Here is a 4,958-nt window from a genome sequence, read left to right as displayed (position 1 = left end):
GCCCTCTGCCAGCCGACACGCTCCGCCTGGATGCCAGGAGGTAGCCCAGGACCTTGGCGGTTCGCGGCAGGATCCTCACGCCCCCTCCCCTGCCTCAGCACACCTCGCGTCTCCGTCACGCTGTGCCTTGGGACCGTCGAGATGGATCTCCCCGTGTGCCCCTCCACCCCTGTTTTTTTTTTTTTTTTAATCGGTCACCCAGAAGGCCAGAATTGTTGGGTCCCCCTCTCATTATGTGGATTCTAATCTCTAAGACTCTACCCACATTGATTTTTCTGATCCCATCTCCCACCTCTGACCTTCTCTCAAAGTCTTTACATGGAGCCTTCTGAAACTCAAGGTTCCTCAGCAAGAATTCCTGAAAATCCCTAGTTTCCTTGAATTTCCCTTACAGTCTTGTTCCAGTACAAAATTGGTTTTCTCCTGCTGGCATTGTTTTTTCCCTGCAGTGCTCTCAAGTAGTGCTGGCCTCCCCCTTACGTTCTCACAGGAGCAGGCCTGGAAGTGGGATGTCCTCCTCGTCCTTTATTGCCAGCTCCGTACCGTTCTTCTCTTTTCCCAAAAACACGTTGCTGTGAATGTGATGTCATCAGGTTACACCACTGACTCCTGCCTTTTGCTGTAACCTGCCTCCGCACGGCCCGCTGGAGGAGCGGACCTTTGTCATCATGGGGCGGCCCTCGTTCTTGCTCGTGTCGTCCCTGCCTCACCGCACGGCTCTGCCGGCTCCTCCTCGTTCGTGCTTGCGTACTTTTTTCATCTTTGTGCTTTTATCCTTTATTCTGATGATTTAGGTATGTCTAAACAGGTTTTTAGCCAAGGCATAAAAGCAAATCTTTGCTTTTACCTAAGGCATTTAGTTCAATTTACAGTTTCACTGAAAAGTATTTACTGATATATTTGTATTTAGATCTATCTACTCAGAGCTTTCTATTTATTTGACCCACTTGTTCTGTGTTTCTTTTTTGTTCCTTCGACCTTCTTTTGCATTGATTTAATGTTTATTATTTTTCAACCCTCTCTCCTTAGCTTGGGAGTTACATGCTCTTTTTAAAAATACCATTGGTGGTTGTCCAGAGGTTGCAGGGGTTTTTTGGGTTTTGTTTTTAGTTTTGTTTTGCAAGTTCGTAGGTTGTGGTAAAATAGACATAATATAAAATTTGTCATATTTAACCATTAACATTTTTTAAAAAATGTATTTATTTATTTAGAGAGGGAGAGTGGTCATGTGCATGAGTGGAGGAAGGGCAGAGAGAGAGGGAGAGAGAGAGAATCTCAAGCAGCATCTGTGTTGTCATCACAGAGCCCGACATAGGGTTTGATCCCACCAACCGTGAGATGGCCTGAGCCGAGTCGGGCGCTTAAACTGACTGAGCCGCCCAGGCACGCCTCTGCTTTCTGTCTCTGATTTTGAGTGCTCAGAGCATTTTATGTAAGTGAATCATACAGAGTTTGGTTTTTGTGGCTGGTTTACTTCACTTGGCACAATGCCATCAAGATTGAGCCATGTTGTAGCTTATGTCAGAATTTCTTTCCTTCTTAAGGCTGTTTGAAGGATAGTTTTGCAGGATATAGGATTCTTGCTTGAAAGTTTTTTCTTTTAGCACTTTGATTGTATTGGCCCACTACTTTCTGGCCTCTGAAGTTCCTCTGAGAGAGACGGGGGTTGGGGGGGAGGAGGAGGGGGGCAGGCAGAGAGGGAGACACAGAATCTGAAGCAGGCTGCAGGGTCTGAGCTGTCAACACAGGGCCCCACGTGGGACTTGAACTCACAAACCATGAGATCATGATCTGAGCTGAAGTTGGACACTTAATCAATTGAGCCCCCCAGGCGCCCCTGGCCTCTGAAGTTTCTGATGAGAAATCTGCTGATTAACTTATTGAGGATCTTTTGTGTGCGATGAGTCATTTCTTTTGCTGCTTTCAAGGTTCTGTCTTTGTCCTTTACTTTGGAAAGTTTGATTATAATGTGCCTTGGTGTAGGTCTCTGATTTATTTCTGTGGAGTTTGTTGAGTTTCTTAGATGTTTATATTCATGTCTTTCATCAAATCTGGGAAGTTTTTAGCCAGTATTTTGTCATATCTTCTCTCTGCCCTTCTCTGACTTCTGGGATGCCCACAACTTGTATGTTGGTCTGTTTGATGGTGTCCCTCAGGTCCCTTATGCTCTCTGTTCATTTTTCTTTCTGTTCAGTCTTTTCTTTCTGTGCCTCAGACTTGATAATTTCTACTTTCCTATTTTCAGGTTCCCTGATTCTTTTGCCTACTCATGTCTGTCTTTGAGTCCCTCTAGTAAATTTTTCATTGCATTTTCAGCTCTGGAATTTTTTAGTTTCTTTTCAGGTTTTCTATCTCTTAATTGATTTTTCCATTTTGTTTATACATTTTTTTTTTTTACTTTCTCCACATCTTTCTTTAGTTCTTTGACCATTTTTAAAAGTTGTTTTAAATCTTTGTCTAGTAAGTCTGCCATCAGTTCTTTTAAAGGGATAGTTTCTGTTAAAAATTTTTCCCCTTGAACTGGCCATACTTTTCTGTTTTTTGTATGCATTGTGATGTTGTTGTTAGAAAGTGAACATGTTGGGGCGCCTGGGTGGCTCAGTCGGTTAAGTGTCTGACTTCGGCTCAGGTCATGATCTCACAGTTTGTGGGTTCGAGCCCTGCGTCGGGTTCTGTGCTGACAGCTACCTCATAGCCTGAAGCCTGTTTTGGATTCTGTGTTTCCCTCTCTCTCTGCCCCTCCCCCACTCATGCTCTGTCTCTTTGTCTCTCTCTCTCTCAAAAATAAATTAAAACATTAAAAAAATAGAAATAAAAGAAAGTGAACATGTGAATCTAATAATGTGGTTAACTCTGGAAATCAGATTCTCCCCCTTCCCCAGGTTCGCTGCTTTTGTTGTTTATTTACGAATTCATCTATTCTTCCTTCCCCTGTATTGTAGACTGTCTCTGTGTCAAGGATCATCCTGAGGTTAAATGTAAGGTTTCTCTGAAGTTTTTAAAAAATTTACTTACTTATTTTGAGAGAGAAAGCGTGTGGAGAAAGAGAATCCTGAGCAGGCTCCACACTGTCAGCATGAGGAGCACGATGTGGGACTTGAACTCATGAACCTGTGAGATCGTGATCTGAGCCGAAATCAAGAGTTGGACACTCACCCAACTGAGCCACCCAGGCGCCCAGGGTTTCTCAGATCTTTCCTCAGACTGTGCCTTTCTCTGGGCATGTGTGGTCACTTTCTGATTTTCCCTGTATAATACATGCATTTGCCTTTTTTTTTTTTTAAAGTAATCTCTCTACACAGTGTAGGGTTTGAACTCACAACCCTAAGATCGTGAGTCACATGCTTCACCATTGAGGCAGCCAGGAGCTGCTATGCGTTTGCTTTTGTATGGCCTAGTCATCAAGGCCTGTTGCCCAGAAGGTGAAAATGAGAAAAATGAAGGGTTGTGTGTGTGTGTAGGGGCACAAGCTTCTTAAAGTCCCCTGAGAGTGACTCAGCTAGGGGATGAGGGGCTGCTTTGGTGCGGGGGTGGTGCAGCACCAGTGACGACCTGCTTCTTGTCTGCACCTCTGTTTTCAGAAGCAGCATTGTGTGGTCAGAGCACAGCCCGTTTGGAAGACACTGTTTGGAAGACACAGTGCTGTTCGCCCACCCTGGCTCCTACATGTGGTGTATACAGGCAGTGCCAGCAGCGGAGTCTGTGCATGGCCTCCTGCCCTGCGGCGGGGGGCGGGGATGCGTAGCCGCTGCTGTCCGGAGAGCCGAGGTTGACCAGCGTTAACTGCAGTTTACCGCACAAACCTTTCTCTGGAAGGTGCAAGCTTTCAGGAGGCTCCAGAGTTCCAGCATAGTTCCATCAGACAGATTCCGCCACTTAGCTGTCTAGGTGGGGAGGCAGATTTGTGGGGCTTCCTCCTCTTCCATCTTCCTGGAATCCTCTCCCCTAGAGATTATAATTTATATCTTTGATTTATCTCTCTGTTGTAAACTGGGTGCTTTTACCTTCTTGAAGGGCAGTTCAGCCCACAGAGTGCTTAACCCCGTCCCCTCTTCGCTCCCTTCATAGTCTCAGTCTTACATACACGGATTCCTGTAAGAAACTATTATCTTACACAGTTATTTCATTTGGATTTATTCACATTAATCATTGACCATTGACCATTTCATTATCCTTCATTCCTTTCTGTACCTGCTGAATTCCTATCTGGGTTTGTTTGTTTGTTTGTTTGTTTTTTGTGCCTGAAGACTATCTTTTGTTATTTCTTTCAGTGTAGGCCTGCTTGTGATGAGTCTGTCTGAAACTGTTTTTATTTCAAGTTTATTCTTTTTTAAAAAAATTTTTAATGTTTATTTATTTTTGAGAGACAGAGAGACAGAGTGTGAGTGGGGGAGGGGCAGAGAGAGAGGGAGACACAGAATCTGAAGCAGGCTCCAGGCTCTGAGCTGTCAGCACAGAGCCTGACACGGGCCTCGAACCCACAAACTGCGAGAACATGAGCTGAGCCAAAGTTGGACACTTAACCGACAGAGCCACCCAGGCGCCCCTTCTAATTTTTTATTCCCCACTTTTTGGATTAATTTTTTTTAATGTTTATTTCTGAGAGAGAGCGCGCACGCGAACGAGTGAGCAGGGGAGGGTCAGAGAGAAAGGGAGATACAGAATCTGAAACTGGCTCCATGCTCTGAGCTAGCTGTCAGCACAGAACCCCATGTGGGGCTTGAACCCACAAATCACGAGATCATGACTTGAGCCGAAGTTGGCTGCCTGACCAACTGCTACCCAGGAGCCCCTGTTTCAAGTTTATTCTTGTAGGTTATTATTATTATTTTTTTTTACAGATTCTTTTTTTTCTTTCATAGTTTATTGTCAAGTTAGTTTCCATATAACACCCAGTGCTCATCCCCACAAGTGCCCTCCCCCATGCCCATCACCCCCTTCCCCTCCCCCCACCCACA

Source organism: Crocuta crocuta, unplaced genomic scaffold (assembly GCF_008692635.1).
Source record: "Crocuta crocuta isolate KB4526 unplaced genomic scaffold, BGI_CrCroc_1.0 scaffold8, whole genome shotgun sequence".
Lineage (NCBI taxonomy): Eukaryota > Metazoa > Chordata > Mammalia > Carnivora > Hyaenidae > Crocuta > Crocuta crocuta.
The sequence above is the reverse complement of the archived record's forward strand: the minus strand, read 5'-3'. Positions refer to the sequence as shown.